The sequence below is a fragment of the Bos indicus genome, chromosome 18 (genome assembly GCF_029378745.1).
Source record: "Bos indicus isolate NIAB-ARS_2022 breed Sahiwal x Tharparkar chromosome 18, NIAB-ARS_B.indTharparkar_mat_pri_1.0, whole genome shotgun sequence".
In the NCBI taxonomy this organism is placed as follows: Eukaryota; Metazoa; Chordata; class Mammalia; order Artiodactyla; family Bovidae; genus Bos; species Bos indicus.
The window spans coordinates 14,114,015-14,132,811 of record NC_091777.1 but is presented as its reverse complement, the minus strand read 5'-3'; the positions used below and the strand labels follow the sequence as shown (position 1 = coordinate 14,132,811).

The 18,797-nt window shown below is 47.3% G+C and overlaps 1 protein-coding gene across 1 annotated transcript in view; it reads right to left on the bottom strand.

The window, feature by feature from the left end:
* The window catches only part of ZNF469 (zinc finger protein 469), a 251,894-nt gene that overhangs the window by 197,154 nt on the left and 35,943 nt on the right, over positions 1 to 18,797 (bottom strand). The window contains exon 2 of the mRNA XM_070770435.1: positions 5,332 to 5,379. The gene's annotated coding sequence lies outside the window, so the exon portion shown is untranslated. The remainder of the gene's footprint in view (positions 1 to 5,331; positions 5,380 to 18,797) is intronic.

Genomic DNA, 18,797 nt, shown 5'->3' with positions numbered 1-18,797 from the left:
ATTTGTGTCTTGATGAACTGATGCCTTTATCTTGGTGATGGACTTCTATGTACCTGGAAATACTCTGATATGAAATCTACCTTGTCTGGTGCTAGTGTGGCCACTGCAGCTTTCTACTGGTTAGTGTTAGCAAGGTACATCTTTTCACATCCTCTTACTTTTAACCCATTTGTGGCTTCCTTTGCACTTCCTTTGCTGCACTTCTCTGCAGGCAGCATTTATTTGGGTCTTGCTTCTGTATCCCACCTTGCAATTTCTGTCTTCATTTTAAATGCTAGACAATTTATGTTTGATGTAATTATGATACAGTTGGGTTTAAATCTATCTTTTTGTTTTGGGTTTCTACTTGTTCCATCTCTTTCTTATTGTCACGCTTTCTCTGAGATTAATTTAGGGTTTTATTTTAATGATTCTCCTTTATCCCCACTATTGGCTTATTAGTCATACAGTAATTTTTAATTTTTACTGGCTGTTCCTAGAGTTTATAATATACCTCTTTAACTTATCACAACCTCCCTTCATATACTATTATTCCATATCACATATGGTGTAAGAATCACTGAACAATATACTTCTATGCCTCCCTCCCATTCTTTGTGCTATTATTGTCAGAGATTTTACTTCCTTGCAAACTATAAACCCCAAAATACACTGCTATTATTCTTTACTTAAATGGTGAAATACCATTGCAAGAAATATAGAAATAAGAAAAATATATCTTACATTTTTCTATTTAATTACTGGGCTTCCCAGGTGGCTCAGTGGTAAGTATCTACCTGCCAATGCAGGAAACATGGGTTCAATCCCTGGGTTGGGAAGATCCCCTGGAGAAGAATATGGCAACCCACTCCAGTTTTCTTGTCTGGGAAATCCCATGGACAGAGGAGCCTAGCAGGCTATAGTCCATGGGGTTGCAAAAGAGAAACGACTTAGCAACTAAACAATGACAATTAAATTACTGAATTACTATTACTGGCCCACTTCACTGCTTTGTGTAGATCTAAATTTCCATTTGGATTTTTTTTTTCTGCTAGAAGAACCTCCTTTAACACTGCTGTAAATCAGATTTGCTGACAGTGAAATTCTATTGGTTTTTGTTTGTCTGAAATAGTCTTCGTTTTATTTCCAATTTTGAATCATATTTTCATTGGCTAATAAAATCACTGTTGATGGTCCCCACCTCCATCAGCATTTAGTACTTAAAAGACGCTTCTCCATTGTTTTCTGGCTTGCATGGTTTCTGGCAAGGGGTCTGCTGTCCCTCATACGGTTCTGCTCCTCTGTCCACAATGTGTCATTTTTATCTGGCTGCTTCTAAGATTTCTTTTTATTACTGGTTTTCAGCAATTTGTTTGTAATGTGTCTTGATGTGGCTTTCTCAGTGTTTACGCCACATAGGGTTTGTTTGGCTCCTTGGATCTGTGAGTTTCTAGTTTCCAGTGGGTTCAGAAAGCTTTTGGCTGTTGTTTCTTCAAAACGGGTTTTGTCCCCGCCTCTCTCTTGTTTCTAGAACTCCAATTACAAACATGCAAGATGACTGGATATTAGCCCGAGGGTCACCACAGTTCTGTTATTTTGTTTTTAAAGTCTTTTTTCTCTCTGCTCAAATTTGAATCATTCTATGGCTTCAAATTTGCTGATCTTTAATTCTACAGTGTTGACTCTGCTGTGAATTCTATCCAGCATATTTTTCATTTCAGATATTGAATTTTCAACTGAAAGTTCCACTGTGACTTTTTTGTATCTTTCATTTTGCTTCTCATTATTTATTGTTCTTCCCTCTTGAATGTATGAAACATATTTTTAGTTGCTGTTTCAACATCCTTGTCTGTGAATTCCATCATCTATGTCACATCTAGGTATCTTTTTACTGATTGACTTTCCCCCAATATTTTGGGTGAATTTTCTGCTTTTTCTGCATGCATGGTTAATTTTGATCAAATGCCAGATATTGTCAATGTTCACTATTGCCTTCTGGCTTTTGCAGTGCTCCTTAAAAAAGTCTTGGATTTTATTCTGGTGTGCAGTGCTGAGTTATTTGGAATTAGTTAGACTCTTATGAGGCCTCTTTTAAAATGTTGTTAGGGTGGGTCTGGAACAGACTTAGGCTAAAACTAATTTACCACCATTATTCAGAAAATGCTCATGAGGATTCCACTAACGCCCAGTGTATCCTAAGATCTTCCCACCCCAGCTGATATAAACACAAGCTACCCTCAGCCCTGTGTAAGCTCCAAGGACTGTTCTGCCTGCCTCTCTGGGCAGCAATGTCCCCAGCCTCCTTTCCTTCCCTCACGTATGTGCACGTGTTAGCCGTGCCCTGGTGGAACCTCTCTGGAGCTCCCTCCACTCAGCCCTCTGCCCTCCAAGTCTTGCTAGTCTGCCCTCTCTCTCCTCCACGCAATGAGACCACCCTCTCTCACACTTTCCCTCCCCACAGTGAGCTGGTGCATTCATAAGCCCTGTTTCTCCCTTTCACTGCCTGTTGTCAATGTGTGACAGCTGTGCTTGGTGTATTCCATCCAGCTTTCTGGTCGTTTATGGCAGGAGGGTAATTCCCATGCCTGTTACTTCACATTGGCCAGAATCAGATGTCAAAAACCAAAAGTCAGTAACATTTTCAGAAGATGTTTCTGGCCTAACGTTTTTTTATTTCCACATTTTAAGTAGAACCCCTAAAATCCATTCCCCTTCACGGTCATTATCAGTTCATCAAATAATAAAAAGGACACAGTCTCAGAATAAAGAGCATTTCTCCCCAAAGTAGGACAGCTGTGGGTCTTACACCAGCTGCTAAACTGTCTGCAGTTTCCTTATTTAACCACAGACTTGAGCGTTTTCCTAGGCTGACACTGAGGACAGTATTGATTAGAGATGATGGAGATATCGTGCCGCGAATAGGAGTTGGGAACGTGGCTATTATTATTAGTGTGTGTATCTGAAGCAGAAATTGTAGCCTGTCCTTCCTGTGCATCGTCCCAGCATAATCAAGAGCAGATGTCCTGCTCGGGGAGCTGGAGTGACAGAGGGACAGGTGCTCGTCACTGAGCTCCCGGGGCAGCGATCTCCACGGCTCCCTCCACACCCCTCTAGGTGTCTCCAGGTCAGCACTTCACATCAGCGTCATAGTGAATTCTCAGAGGGATCCTGGAGCAGGCAGCAGGTGGGCCCATGGCCGGGAGAGATGGAGCCAGGGTGAACTGGGCCTGCCCGGCACCTGGGCAGGGTGGTTCCTGAACACCAGCTGTTGGCATACCTTCCTCAAACATTGGCCACATCTCCACAGTACCCACCTGTCACTCACTTCACATGTGTCTTTAAAATCACTTCATTTATAAAAATATTTAAAGCTATTTTAAAAGAAATTTATGTCACTACCATCAATGGGAAATCAGTATCATTTGTTTCTTAAAAAAAAAAACAAAACAAAAAAACCCTCAGGGCCCCATGAAAATAGTACACTCTCATTAAATTCTAGCCAGATGCTCCTGCTTTCTGGAGGCTTTCTTTCTTTATTAAGAAGAGAGACCAGCAACTTCTGGAGAGGTACTGGGTCATAATAATACCTAACTCAGAGGGCTTCCCTAGGGGTCCAGTGGTTAAGAATCCACCTGCCAATGCAGAGGACATGGGTTCAATCCCTGGTCTGGGAACTAAGATACCACATGCCACAGAGCAACTAAGCCCAGGCATCCCAACTACTGAGCCTGTGCTCTAGAACCTGCGAGCTGCAGCTACTGAAGCCTAAGCACCCTAGAGCCTGTGCTCTGCAACAAGAGAAGCCACCCTTGTTGAGAAGGTGAGAAGCCCGCGAACAGCGATTAGAGAGTAGCCCCTGCTCACCACAGCTAGAGAAAGCCTGTGCACAGCAACGAAGACCCAGTACAATCAAAAATAAAAATATTTTTTAAAATTACCTAAGACTTTCTCTTAGATATGACTGGAAATTTTGAAAAAGATTCCGCAGCACCCAGTTAAACGTGGCTGTCATCAGATGGAAGATGAAACCCAAGTAGAGAGAAGGCGGAGGACCAAGTGACAGACAGCAGAGCTGAGGGGCCTGAGCAAGAGGGAGGGAGGCCCTGTTCAAATCGAGGACTTCCACTGGCTCAGGAAGCAAGACCCTGGAGTCCCCAGGGTGGCAGTGTGGGCTGAGGTGGGAGTGCCTCGTGGTGCAGCCACTGTGGAACATGTTCTGGCATCCTCCTCACTGTACAACCAGAAATCCCCACAAATCTGCCCGGAACAGTTGGGCCCAGGGCTGAGAGAGACAGACACGCCAGCCCGAGAGCAAGGGCTCCTGGCAGTACTAAGTGAGGCCTGAGAGCCAGAATTGCCCAGAGGTCTCCATCAGGTGGACAAGCATGTCCATGCCACAGAAAATTACCCGGCTGTCACGAGGACACAGAACTAATGCCCATGGCAAGACAATGTAGCTGTGGATGCACTGTGACCTGTGAAAGAAGACAGACCTAAAGGGGACATGGAATCATTCCATCTCAGTGACATTCCAGAAAAGGCAAAACTGATCTCCAGGGACAGAAATCAGGTGAGGGCTGCTGGGGGCTGGTCGACTATAACGGGAATTCTCAGGGGTGACGGGACTATCTGTGTGTTGACTGTGGCAGTTACACAACTGGACGCGTTTGTTACTCAGGACAGCGCAGTGAAAAGGGTGGATTTGACTGATGTAGGTTATATCCCAATAAGCCTGGCCTAAACAGCAAAATACATCGGACAAAAGCCATCTCCTTCTGCAGACGTGTTAACATCTCTTTATTACTCTTGGGATAAAAGGCAGCTCCCCTCCTCGGCCTCTGAGCTGTGGGGGTCTGGCCTCCTCTTCCCTCTCCTCCTGGTCCTCAGGGCTCCTGCACACTCTGTTTCCCATCCCAAATCCTCTCCATACACCCTTCCCACATCCTTCCTTTCCAAGCTTCAGACCCTCATCCCCACCACCCACCAGAAGAGGCCCCGCTCTCGTATTCACGGGTCTTTCCCTCCATCACAAGTCGCAATCACACCCCCGCTCAGCTGCATGCCTGATGGGTAACTATCTCCCCATGAAGGACACGACATCTCTGTCTCATCACTGACGCTGGCCCTTGCTACGGAGGTCATCACACAGCGTATGTTCAGTAAGTTCCCAAATAAGAGGATGAATGAATGAACAACTAAGTTCTGGAGAAAGGAAACACACTGAGTAACTTCTCTGCACTCCATTCTTTGGCGAAAGAAAATTCTATTGAAAAGGACACTGGGCAAGGTAACACACCCACCCCTCCTGGGCTGTCGCAGACCAGCAGAAGGGCAGGTGACACGGAGTCCTACCTGTCACGGCACAGGTCCCAGGTTCCCGGCTCAGAGCTTGTTGTCAGCCTGAAAAGTAGGAGAGAAAAAAAAAAATGTTAACCGCTTTGCTGGAGTCCAGTCTTTCCCAACTGCCTGGCTCTGCTCAGCCTAAAACCAGCAGAAAGCGTTTGCCCAAGCCTGGTGCCTGCTTCAACATCAGGGTGTCTGAGTTTCGGACCAAACATCAGTCTTTTGAAGCTGAGGTTATGTTAAGGCCTGGCTCAAACAACAGGGTCAGTGAGAGGCTTATGAAAAGGATTTGAGAGGCTCCCCGCACGCCAATTAGCTCTTACAAAACGGTGTTTTGATGAGCACCGTGCTGATGAATCAGCTCCACGTGGCTCCCTTCCCCTGGAAACACCCTTGGGCCTGAGAATGAAGGTGGGTGGTGGGGAGAGGTGGGGGCCCCACTGCAGTACAGGTTTTGCCAGATTACTGGTGGAGGGAGGGGGTGAACAGTTGAACACATCTGGCTGATATAAAACACGGCTGGAATCATACTTCCTTGAAGCAAATATTATTCTCATTAAAACATAGATCATCTGTTGGGAGGAGCTGACATGGAAGAGGGCGGCACAGAGAACCCCTTTGGTTATATGCAGCTGTGCTTAGCGGGCAGAAGCGGGGAATGAAGGCCCCAGCGCCACCCTTACCCCTAGTCTGGTCCCTGCCAAGCGAGGCTCCCTTCGCCAGCCAGGGAGCAACCAGGGCCCTGGCTCCGCCCTTCCAGCTGGGTCTCTGGGCTGCCGTCTTGCTGGAAGCCACCTTCCTGATTCTCCACCAGGTCCTGAGTGGGCGCTCTCAACTCAGAGGCATTCCACCATGTGAGTGCCATGATGTGTGTTGCCTGGTCAAATGTCAGCATTGATGCTGTGTGGATAGGGTAGATGTGGTGACTACCTGCAACCAGCCAGCTCCAAGTAAGGGAGGTTACTCGTCATAAGGCGGGTTGGCCCCATTCACCCAGTTGGAGTTCTTGTGAGCAAAAACAGGTTTCCCAGAGAAGAAAAAATTCTGCCTCGCGACTGGACAGAACAGACACCCTGTTCTACACCATAACAGACACCTTTCGAGGACTTCCAGCCTGCTGACCTCCCCTACAGATTTTGGCCTGTGAACCCCATGATCCTTTTGATAAAATGAATCTGTTGCTCTTTCTGCAGATAGAATAGATAGATAGAGTATATAATTAATAGACATCAATAGATGACAGATATCCTCTTGGTTCCACTTTTCTGGGGAACCCTGGGTGATCTGTCAGTCCCCCATGGCTAGCCCTTGAAAACCCCTCACCCACATGCCACTACAGACTGGTGGTTAAAATGGCACTTCTGGCTTATATGAAGTTCTGGAACCGGCAAAACTAATCAGTGATGACAAAAATCAGGACAGTGGCTGCCTCAGTAGGGTGCGAGCAAGGACTGACTGGGTAGGGGGCACTTTCTGCAGGGGATGGGAAATTCCACGTGCTGATGGGGAGGGGTTTACAGGAATTTGCTTGTGTTAAAACTCAGTAAAAGGTACACCTAACATTTGTGCATTTCACTGCATGGAAAGTTTACTTAAAAACATAAATATTGAACTCTAGTTGGCAGAACATGCACTCAACTGCTTAGGGGCCAAGTATACTGGTGTCTGCAGTCACTGTATGAAATGCACACAAAAGTAAGGTGGATCCACAGATGGAGAGAGGGGTGGAGAGCTGGACAGACAGCTGATAAAGAGACTGCAGCTCGATGTCGATGGTGGAATCAAGTGGTGGGTATGCGGGTCCTTGTGGTACCATGGACCAAGCACTGAGGTGTGATGTGGTCAGACAGCTCAAAGTCCTGAACCCTGAATGCTTATGAATTCTGGACTCCTGAGTACCTCACTGAGATGGTGACAGGACGGGGAAGCAGACCTCAGCAGCAACATCCTCAGCCCATGACCTTCAACAAGCATCAGGGACATCATGTTGGAGGCCTCTTTGAGACCAGGATGATCTAGACAAGTTACAGTCACCTGGAGCCGTGGAAGCCAACGGTTGGGGGAGCCCAGACTAGCAGGGGTGTGTGTGTTATGTTGACAGGCGATGGGCTGCCTCTTGGGGGAGGCATTCAAGGTGAGTGAGACTTCAGTGGCTAGACATGGTCCGGATTGCATAAAAGATGTCCTGTGATGCAAGATTCTGGTCCATGGTGGTTCTACCCTTCCACAAGACTATAGATACAGAGGGTCCCATTTGCCTGCCACTTTCCCTGAGCCAAACTGGAAGCCACACTTGGGGCAGAACAAGATCCTGCCTTGTTGAAAGGGCCCCTGGCCCATCTCAGCTTTCAGTGGACAAATGCTCTGTTCAGTCAGAAAGAATTCCACAGATCACCATCTGGAAACAGAAGGCAAGGACTTGGAAGGTTTATCCTGATCCAGTCCTATTTTCTTGTCACTTCCCCTGATGACCAAGGGCTCAGAAGGCAATGAAATAGTGTGAAATGACATGGCCAATAAGGAGACTGTGTTGTAATGAGCCAGGAGAACATGGTTCAGACTCAGGAAGGACACTCACCTCCAAAGTATCAGTGATGCCCTTATTAACAGCTAAGTTTAACCCATCCACCCACCTATCCATTCATCCATCATCCATCCAACTCTAGAGTCTTATACTGTTATACCCTTGCTACATGCTTGGTTTATAAAATTACAGTATTTGGCATAGAGGAGGCGCTAAGTATTTCTTGTGTAGTTGGATTATAGGATATCATATGTATCCTTAAGGAGCAAGTGAAACAAATTAGTTATGCCACAAATGGGGAGTTATGAAATACCATGAGGGGGACAGTACAACCTATCGAGCTGATAAAGACACTGGTGAGAGGAAAAGGTGTGGAAAATGATTTCTTAAATATATACTTTTTTAAAATATCTATTTATTGTCTGACATTTCTATTTTCTTTACTGGCTGCTGCTGCTGCTAAGTCACTTCAGTCGTGTCCGACTCTGTGCGACCCCATAGACAGCAGCCCACCAGGCTTCCCCATCCCTGGGATTCTCCAGGCAAGCAGGCCTATGAAATAGTTCTATTTAAAATCTATTATCCAAAATAAATTATTCCAAGTCTATATCCATATATATTAAAGGAAAACTTTTAAAAATATTCTTTGCACTGATTATCTGGACATTTGAAAAAACAAGCAGAGTAATTACTCTTGCTCCATACTCACAAACTTTGATTTCTTTTTAAAGTTTATCTGGGCTGTTTAATACAATGTCACTGATTTTTTTAAAAGAAATCTTTTAAAATTATTTACTAGTTTTATTTTTTCATAAATTATCCCCAATCTTCCTCAGTGTTAAACTTTGTGATTGATAATTCTAGATTATTGACACTATTGATTGGCTGTCTGTACAGTATATTTTATTGAGAAAATTCTCTTCCTACAGGTGCAGACAGACCTGGAAACTCAGCACAAATCTGGCCAAGTGGAAGATTTCCTCAGTTCTAATTTTTCCATGTGGGACGATGAGTCTATTTCAGCCTGGATATGTGGTCAGGGTCTGTTTTGACTCTAGTCAGAGAACGTCTCATCGACAAGTATTTCACAAGTTGAAATTCATCAAATTGTCTCTATTTATGATGCTTTTCAATGTTTCACCAAATTTAAATGCTTCAAAAATCTTAGCTATCTCAAGTGCATTCCATTTGGGTACAGAATGTAAATATATCCAACTTTAAAATGTGGACCTCATCAGAGATTCTTCTACCGGCCCAGAACATTCCACAGTGAAGTGACGGCACTGTTCCCGAAGATCCCACAGCAGGACCAAGCATGCGACTCCCCTAGTCCTCCCATCAGCATCTTTAACATGTCAGCACCTTTCTGTGAGCAAATTTGCTCTGTGGCCATTGTGCTTCTCTAAAATCTTCCTGAACTGAAGCTTTCTGGCACAACCTTCACTAAAAAATTTGGAAGTTCCCAGTGGATTTTGAATAAATGGTACAACGAATTTAAAGGGCTCACTTACAGAACAACTAAATGCCACTGTGCACACTTTATTTACAAAGGATCCACTCCTGCGCCTGGCAGATAAGGATGGCAATTAACCCCAGGGAGAGGGATGACGCCCCGCTGCATCCACTTTCGTTTTAATTCAGCATCAGCTGCGTCCCAGGGCTTTGTGGTCCAGCCCCTCCACTTCTCACTCGTGCATCGTGACAGGCTGAGTTCCTCTCACGATGCGAAGGATTTCCTGAAGCAGTTATCACTTGCTGGGCAGCATCGTTGATTCCAAGCATATTTCTGCACCATAGATGTCTCAATTTGGCCAAAGCCTTGTTTTCAGAACGATGTGTGCTCCGCCAGAATTTGAATTTGTGTTATCACTGCAAAAATAAATCACTGTACCTTCAACGTTGAACTTTTAAACTGAATCAGAGAAAGCCTTTGCATTATTTCTTATGTTGCACGCTGCCCCGCTGGCTGGCTGCCTGGGGCTTCAGGAATCCTCGGGCCACTGGTAAGGATGGCACAGCAGCCAGGAACCAGAGGCTGGTGGGTCAGTTCCATGTCTTAAAAATGCATTCATTTTTTAAATCTTTAAACCCTTGCTAGATTGTCTTACCACCCAAATCTCCAGCCTGATGTTCCCTGTCTTTGCTTCAGAGGAGGGTTAGCAAGTGTTAAGAGACAGAACTAGCTAGTGCCTGGTCCAGGCTCCCTCCTGGTTACACCGCTGTCTGTGACCAGGGGCAGAGCCTGCTGGGCTCACATCTGTGATGACAAGAGAGCTCATGCACAACGGGAGACACGAAACAGCCCTGGAATATGGCAAATAATTTTTAATTATAGGAAGAATGTTAAGATAAATATTTAGAAGTTTTGATGGAATGCAGCTCTGTTTCAAAGGAAAATGAAATATCAGAAAAACCGGCTCAACTGCTGTTTTCATTCCCAGAAGCCTTGCTGGATGCAGGAACCACGTGGAGATGTTCTCCTGCTTCCTGTGCCCCAGATCCCGGTTCCATATTGCTGACTCACCCCTCCTTCCTTGGCCTCTCTTCCGCCCCCGAGGCACCAGCCTGTCACCTAGGAGCTCCAAGAACAGTAGGGCAGACACCCACGTCCCTCACATGACTGGGACAGGCCTCTCGGAGGCCAGCACCCTGCCCCCAGGCAGGGATGGCTGGTCCCTCCTCCTGCAAGTGTCCACAGGGTGTGGCCAGACAACGTAAGTGCCCAGCCCAATGTCACACTGGAAAGCACAGCATCCTTCCCTCAGCTCCAGCCCGAGTGGTCCAGGGAGGCCCAAGGACCAGGCGGTGAGCTCCGGAGACAACTCCCAGCAGGCAGGGCAGGGGCAGGGCACCTGCAGAGGAGTGGGATGACTGCATGGATGGCTGACAGGACCAGCTCCCTTGGACGGGGTTAGGCTGGGGAGGCAGCAGATGGCCTCGCGTCTTATCCTGGAGGAGGAAGGAGCCGGCACCCCGAGCAGGCGAGGGTGGGGCTGGAGAAGTCCTTCGTGGCAGAGGGAGGAAGGAGGATCAGAGCAGCAGGGGAACTGGGCCCAGACTCAGCCTTGACCAGGATGGCCAGTCCCTGCCCTGAGGGGACCTACAGTCACAGAATGATGCTGCTGACTCGGGGGCTGTGGGGGAGGGAGGTGTGAACAGTCAGGACTGGCATTCCATCTCTGGTGCTGGGGGCTCTGGTCAGGGAGGGCTGCCCACAGGGAGGACACTAGCCCCACTTCAAACCAAATCAGACTTTCCTGAAGCACCCACCCACAGAGCCATTTCTGATCCCCAAGAGGGTCTGCATGGTGTGGTTGCCGACAGTGGTTTGGGGGACCTCAGGACGGGGATGAGGGAGGGGGAGATCGAGAGGTGGGCAGTGCCCACCTTTGAGGGGACAGCACTGACCTCGATGGGAAGGGCAGTGTAGGGGACAAGTCTCAGTTGCCCCAAGAGCAGCAGTTGAGTTGGAAGAGTACCTCCCAGCAGGACACAATCTAAGGATGTTGCTGGGGTTTTGCTCAGGTAGTGGAATTCAGCACCAAGTATGAAGTAAGAGAAGCACCCAGAGGTATGATGTGTCCTTGTGAAATAATGAGCCCCAGCATGCACCCAAGCTCCCAGGTGCTCCATGGACCCGGGGGCACAGAACAGACTGGGAGAAAGAAGGGGCCATGAGGTGCTGGGCTCAGCTTCAGAACAGGCTGGTAGAGAGAATGGACTGTGAGGTGGGGTCTCTGCTTCAGCCCACAGCCCAAGGAGTGATATGAGTGTGGCCCTGAGCTGAAGCTGACTGCAGACAACACCCGTGGGCTGGCTGCCTGGTGCCCCAGCAACTTCTCAGGGGAATCAAGAAGCTGGAGGATGAGCCAGCCCTCCAGGGGTAGGAGAGTCTATGTGGGCAATGGGGGCCCAGCAGGGAAATCTGGGCGAAGCAGCCTCCCTGGAAACCACTGCGGGGGCCATGTTTTCTCTGAGCCTTTGTTGCTTTGTTACCAAGGACGTTCTGTTCCAGCTCCCTACCCCTCACCTGAGATCATCGTCCATCTTTGTGAAAAGCCAGAGTAATTTTTTCCATCCCTGCTGGCCAGGTTGGGTGTATGCAGGCCAGGTCGTGTTGGCATGGCAACAAGACAGGCTGGGAGGAGAGAAGCGCTACCTCAATGCTCAGCAATGGCTGTGCTGCCCCCTCCTCCCAGCCTGGGCCTCTTCCAGGGGTGAACGCCCGGCTCCTGTGTCCACACCATCATCGATGCTCTGCGTGCCTGCTGGGTGCTAGGCCACATATGGGAATGTCCTTCCCTGAACCTTCATGATCTCAATATGATGCAGGCATTGATTTTTTAATGTGTTTATTTACTTTTGGTTGTGCTGCGTCTTCGTTGTTGCGAGAACGAAGTTGTGGCAAGTAGAGGGCTACTCTCTAGTCGCGGTACACAAGCTTCTCCCTGCGGAGGCTTCTTTGTTACAGAGCATCGGCTCTAGGCACGCAGGCTTCAGTAGTTGTGGTGCATGGGCTTAGTTGCTCTGCAGCATGTGGGATCTTCCAAGATCAGAGATCAAACCCATGTCTCCTGCCTTGATGCGGGGATTCTTTACCACTGAGCCACCAGGGAAGCCCCAGGCATTCATTTCATCTGAAGTTTAAAGATTCAAATCTGACACTAGACCCTCGCATGTATATCCAATTGGTTTTCAACAAGGATGCCAAGATCATTCAATGAGGAAAGGACAGCCTTTTCAACAAATAGGGCTTCCAACCAGACACCCACATGCAAAAGGATGAAGTCAGAAATAGCATATACAAAATTTAACTCTAAAAGACTCAAAGACCTAAATGGAAGAGTTAAAACTGTAAGTCTGTAAAGACGCGAATCTTTGTGACCTTGGATTAGACAACAATTTCTTAGATATGACACCAAAAGCACAGCAAGCAAATTAAAAATTAAGTAACCAAAATTAATAATTTTGTGATACAAAGGACATCATCAAGAACGTGAAAGGCAAGGCATGAGAGGAAATACTTGTAAATCATATACCTAATCCGGAATATATAAAGAACTCCTAAATTCAAATAATAAAAAGACAAAGAAAATATACAAATGGGCAAGAAGCACATGAAAAAGATGTCTTCTTTCACTAGCTGTCAGGGAAGCGCAACAAGATACCACTTCATTCTCTTTGTAATGGTTACAGTCAAAAAGATAGAGAACCGGAAGTATTGCTGAGAATGGGGGAAAATTAGAAACCTCATACACTGCTGCTCCAGAAGCTCCTCAAAAGATTAAACACACAGTTACCCTCTGACCCAGCAATTCCACTCCTGGATATATACCCAGGAAAAGTGAAAACACCTCCACGCCAAAAATATGTAATGTTTGTTGCAGCATTATTCATAATAGGTGAATAACCAAGACAATCAAAATGTCCACCAAATTAATGGATAAGCAAAATGGGGCCCAATCTGTACAATGGAATTTCACTCAGCCACACAAAAGAATGACCCAGGCTTCATTCAGCACGGAGCACCTTGAGAACATCACGCTAAGTGAATGACACGCATACAAAAGGCCGCATATGATTTGATTCCATTTATATGAAAGGCCCAAAACAGGCAAATCCACAGAGACGGAAAGTAGAGTCATGGTTGCCAGGGGCCAGGGAGTGACTGCTGATGGGGACAAGGTTTCCTTTTGGGATGACAAAATGCTTCTGAAATTGACTGTGGTGATGGCTGCACAACTCTGTGAATACACAACAAACCATTTAATTGTATACTTGAAACAGGTGAATTGTACAGTGCATGAATTACATCTCCACAAGGCTGTATCAAGAACAACTGAGGCCCAATACAGTAATCAACAGACCACGTTCCACGCAAAGGGCAGAGGCAGGACTTGAACTCAGGCCCTTCAGGTCAAAGCTCTTCACCGCCTGCTCTGTTGCCTCCTGTAGACATATGCCTTTGAGTAAGTTCTAACTCTGCACTTCCTCACCACCAATCATCTAGCCCCACATGCTATTCAATGCATGGTCCACATGTGTGGTCTACGTGTGAGCGTAGGAGGTCACAGCCACAGGAAGTCAGGGGCACTGTCCTGAAAGGGTCTTTAAAAATCACTGAGTCAGCTTCCCATCTCCTGGAGACGCTCTCTTTGTATCCCCAGTGGGATCATCCAGCACCCCATGAGGTAAGCCCTCCACCTCACTTGCCACCACGTTGCTTTGTTTAGCAGGACCAGTCATTCTGGAACTCAAACCCTGAGGAGGCAGCAATGACAAAGGCATTCCAAACACTCTAGCTGCCTGCCAGAAGCTGACGTAAATCCTCTCATGGAGGAAGATGACATTGTCCTGTGCCTTGAGTTGTCTCTATGTTGTTCAATTTACAATAACCAGCACATCATCAAAAATAATCTGGCATTTAAGAAGATGGGACAACATGATAAAAAATCAAGAGAAACTACAGACAATAGCCATAGAAGATAGAATATGAGTTATTCGAATAATGAACTTTCAATAATCCCTTAAAATATTGAAGGAAATAAAAGACAAGATTGAGAATTTTGGTACAGTGGAAACTATAATAAAGAATCAAATAAAAGTTCTAGAACTAAGAAATATAATAACTGGAATTTAGAACTTAATAATTAGCTCTAACTAAAGAAAGAATTAGTAAGCTGGAAGATAAATCAAAAGAAATTTTGCAGATGAAAATAATTATTTTAGCTATCCTAGTGAATGTATACTGGTACTCTATGGTTAACATTTGCATTTCCCTAATAGATCATGACGTTGAGCAGCTTTTCATATGATTATCGGCCATCTGGAGATTGTTTTAATCCAGTGCCTATTCAAAACTTTGGGTATTCAAAAAATTAGGTTATCTGTCTTTTTTAGAAACACTAATATTTATTAGAGCTTGATAACTCTAAAAGAGTATTTTAATTTCTATGATAACCTAAAAGAACAACAAAGGTGCTTATCGAGCTAACAAAGGGGAGTATAAAAATATTATAAAGTTTATAAAGGCAAGAAAGGAGAGAAAGAACAACACAGGATAATCAGGATAAATTAAAAACACACAGTAACTTAGATAGATTGGAATGTTAGCTGAAACCCCTAATACATCAGGTATCACATGAAATGTACACAGACTAAATGGTCAAACTGAAAGACAAAGATGGTATCTTTTGTCAATGGAAAAATATAACTTTTCATCCAAATAAATGACTTTCTTACAAGCATGTTTTTGGTCTTTGTCCATCTCTCATTATCACTACACAGGGAGAAGCAACCTACCTGCAAATGTGCTCTCATTTAGCTGGGAACGTCTGATGATTATCACTGATAGACTGTTTTGCTTTGCTACTAAAAAGTTAGTTCATTCAGCTAGGCAAATTCCCTTTCTAAAAGGAAGGAAGGTTATAGCTTCTACTTGTCAAGATCATTTAAATAACGTGTTTTTAAAATCAGATCTGACATCCCTGCAATTTCCCTTTACATTCCCACACCTTGGTCTATCCTTGCGCTGGAATAGTGGTTAATGTCTCAAGTTCTGCCTGAGTTTGAGTCCTGACACTTAGTCCAGACATGGGACTCAGCTCAGGTTGAAGAATTCATTTCATCCCCCTGGACCTCTGTTTCCTCATCTGTAAAATGGGATAATGGTCCCTACCTCAAAGGGTCACTGAGTGGATTAAATAACCAAAAGCACACATCACACTTAATGAACACAATAATTATTATGACCATAATGTGGTAATTTTATTAGTGCTACCCCCTCCGCTTCCTGATCTGGTCATTTCCTCCCCATCTCCTGTCAAGGTTCTGCTCAGAAACTACTGGCAGTTAGTAAGTTTTTATCAGAAATTCCCTGGCAGGCCAGAGGTTAGGACTCCAGCCTTTTAATGAAGGGGGTGTGGATTCAATCCCAGGTCCCGGAACTAAGCCACACAGCCACTATCCCACAAGCCACACGGCCAAAAAAATAAATGAGAAACTACTCCTCCAGGTGACCCCCGCCTGGCCAATCACCCCTCTCTTACTGGAGAAGGAGGCTGTCCCATGCAGGTGCCCAGGTGCTGCCCTGAACAGGTGCCCAGGTGCCTCTGACCCCCCCCACCGAGCAGAACCCGCAGCACCCCTACACCCTGGGTCAACAGCACAGGGGAGGTGGGGGGGCTCCCGCATGGCCAGCCCACTGGCCCAACAAGGGGGCAGACTCGCCCTCCTAGAGAGTCACCCAGGCCTGGAGGGGCAGGAGTCGGATCCAGCCAGCAGACCACCTGCCGTGCAGAAAATGCACTGCACCGCACAGCCAGGACAGGCAGCCTCCCCTTCTCTTGGCATTAGAGCTGCCAGTAAGCAAACTAGAGCCAGGAGGGGCCGTGTGAGCCCATCAGATTAACAGGATCAGAGGGAACTTGGACATACAGCGTGGGCCGAAGCAGGACCACCTTGGAAGTAGGCATCTAAACGCACACGTCAACGTTTAGAGGGCACTTCGGCGCAGCAATCGCACTCCTAGGCGTGTGGGTGCAGATGTTGTTGGAAACCCAGTCAGACACGATTAGAGCCAAGGGGCTCTGGGGAAAGGTTTCAGCGCATCCAAGGTGCAGGCTCCAGGCTCCCCTCCCTGCCCGCCCATGATGGCGAGAGAGGTCCCATTTGGGGTAGGTTGGTGCCCTCACCTGGGGTTCCGGAAATGGTGCTGGCCAACTAGTGCAGTTCCTCTACGCTTGGGGTGGCGGGAGCTCCAGAACGAAGCCCCTCTGGTGGGATGGCCTGGACCCCCGGGCTCCCCAGTCCCGCGCGGGTTGGTTTGGCTGCAGGTACCAGTTGGGCCAGGGTAGCAGGGGCACCCATAGCACCGGGCGCCTCCCCAGAGAGTGAAACGTAGGAGGCGGCATTTGGAGCAAATCCTCTTGACAGAAACTTGCCCTGGGTCCAAAATCATCAGTGAAAACCCAAATGGTGTAAGTCTGGCCACTCGTCAGATGGCTGTTTGTGCAGGAAACGTGCAGTGAGTGTTCATAGTAAGACTGTTCCCAGAGCTGCGTGCGGGTCTCCAGATTCCCGGAAAGTGACGGCTTCTCTGGAAGTGAGGTTATTTTCGAGGAAGGGAAGGGATTTAGTGATTTCTAAGTACTCTGGTTTTTAAAAAATTCCAAAACCCAAAATTCCATACAGAGATCCAGGTAGAAGTTAATGGTTTTTTCCCAAGTAGCAAGGACAGTTGGAATAAAGCATTTGGAGGGTGCCTGGCTTTCCTGTGACTCAGTCGGGGCTGGCACTGCCATAGGCCGGGAGGAGGCCCGGAGGAGGCCGGCCAGCAGATCCCCACAGCTGCCCAGGCCCCGGCCACCGCAGCACCAGGAGGGGAAAACACTGGACAGGGCCAGGACCCTCGGAGACCTTACCAAGACTGCGGAGCCAGCCGAGAGGTTGTATATTAGCTCCAGAGCAAAGCAGAGCCTGGTGTGGAATTTTAGCCAAATGGTAACTTTTTTTTTTTAACACATTTAAAAATGAAACCTTTCTCTTGCTCATTTCTCAGAATTGTTTTGCCATCAACAGCCTAAGCTGCCTGCCCTCTCCCACCTACTACTTCACCCACTCAGTCCCAGTTTTCTCTAAAGTCAGCTCTCCACTGGGTTCACCCCATTCCCCAGCCCTGCCCCTGAGAGCTGGGGAAGGGGGAGTTTTCATTTTTCACAGCACGAGGGCACCGAGAGTAGAGCATGCATGGTTGGTGCAGGAAACACACCCTGCAGTGCAGAAGTGCCCCTGAGCAAGGATGTGTCTCCTGGGTGACCAGGGTCCCTCAGCTTTGTCCCGAGAAGAAGCGTCTGTGCTTTTGCTGTGGTGAACCCGGGGATGCCCATACTTAGGTGCCTAAAGTGACATGATGCCTCCTGCCCAGCGTCAGACCCATTTCCTATGAACTGCATATTCTGATTCTCAAGTGGCCCTAACGAGGGAGTCCCTGAGAATGTTTGACAGAACTGGAGTGGCCACACACAGCACATGTGTTGCTGTTGAAGGATGATCCCGTGAAGGATGAGGGTGCTCCACGTCAGTGCCAGTGACCACATGGAGGACCCTGGGGCCCTGGGCTGACAGACACACTTGGTTGTAACAAATGACTTCAGCAGAGGCGATTCAACTCTTGTCCTGGGGGAGGGGTCTTGTCCAGAGTCCGTGTCCCCAGGGACTTTCCAACCCCCACCCCCACACAGAGTGTGGCACCCAATGTGCAGCGGGTTCAAAGCAGGACAGCCTGTGACCAGCTCTGCCTCAGGGCTCCACGGGGGACACTCACACACTTGCAGTGTGCGCCTCACTTTTGTATGCTGAGTTGTTGCTAAGTTACCGAACACATCAGGCTGAATGACATGTGACCTTTCTAGACTGACCAAGATTCCCTGAGCCAGCTGTCAGAACCACTCTAAAGGGTGGGGGCAAAGACATGGCTGAAGTTACTGGGGGCAAAATAGATCTCTCCTTCCTTGTTTTGTTGTTGGATAACAAGAAATCTCCAAACTAATATCCATCATTTTTATAAATATCGTGACAATTGGGTGACTTTTTTGCTCCATGAATTTCCTTTATCTTACTCAGGAAGGTAAGGCTGGCAGTGAGGCATGGGTGGTGTGCCTCACTCAGCCTGCCACGTGGTGTCAGCCATGGGTGGTGGAGGTGGCACAGAGGCTGGATAACCCACATGCCACGGCCCTGGGCACAGCTTGCCCAGAGGGTCTGCCCTGGACCGGCCAGCTGTGTTGTGCTCTGGGTTCCGGGAACTTCGCCCTGCAGGCTTCACTCTGAAGGACGCTGGTTCAGCGATGAAATATCAGGTCTGTGCTCCAGGGATCAGTGAGTCGTGAGCACTTAGTAAAGCACTCTACTCCTGTGTCTGACACCCACCTGCTGGCTGTGACTGCCTCAG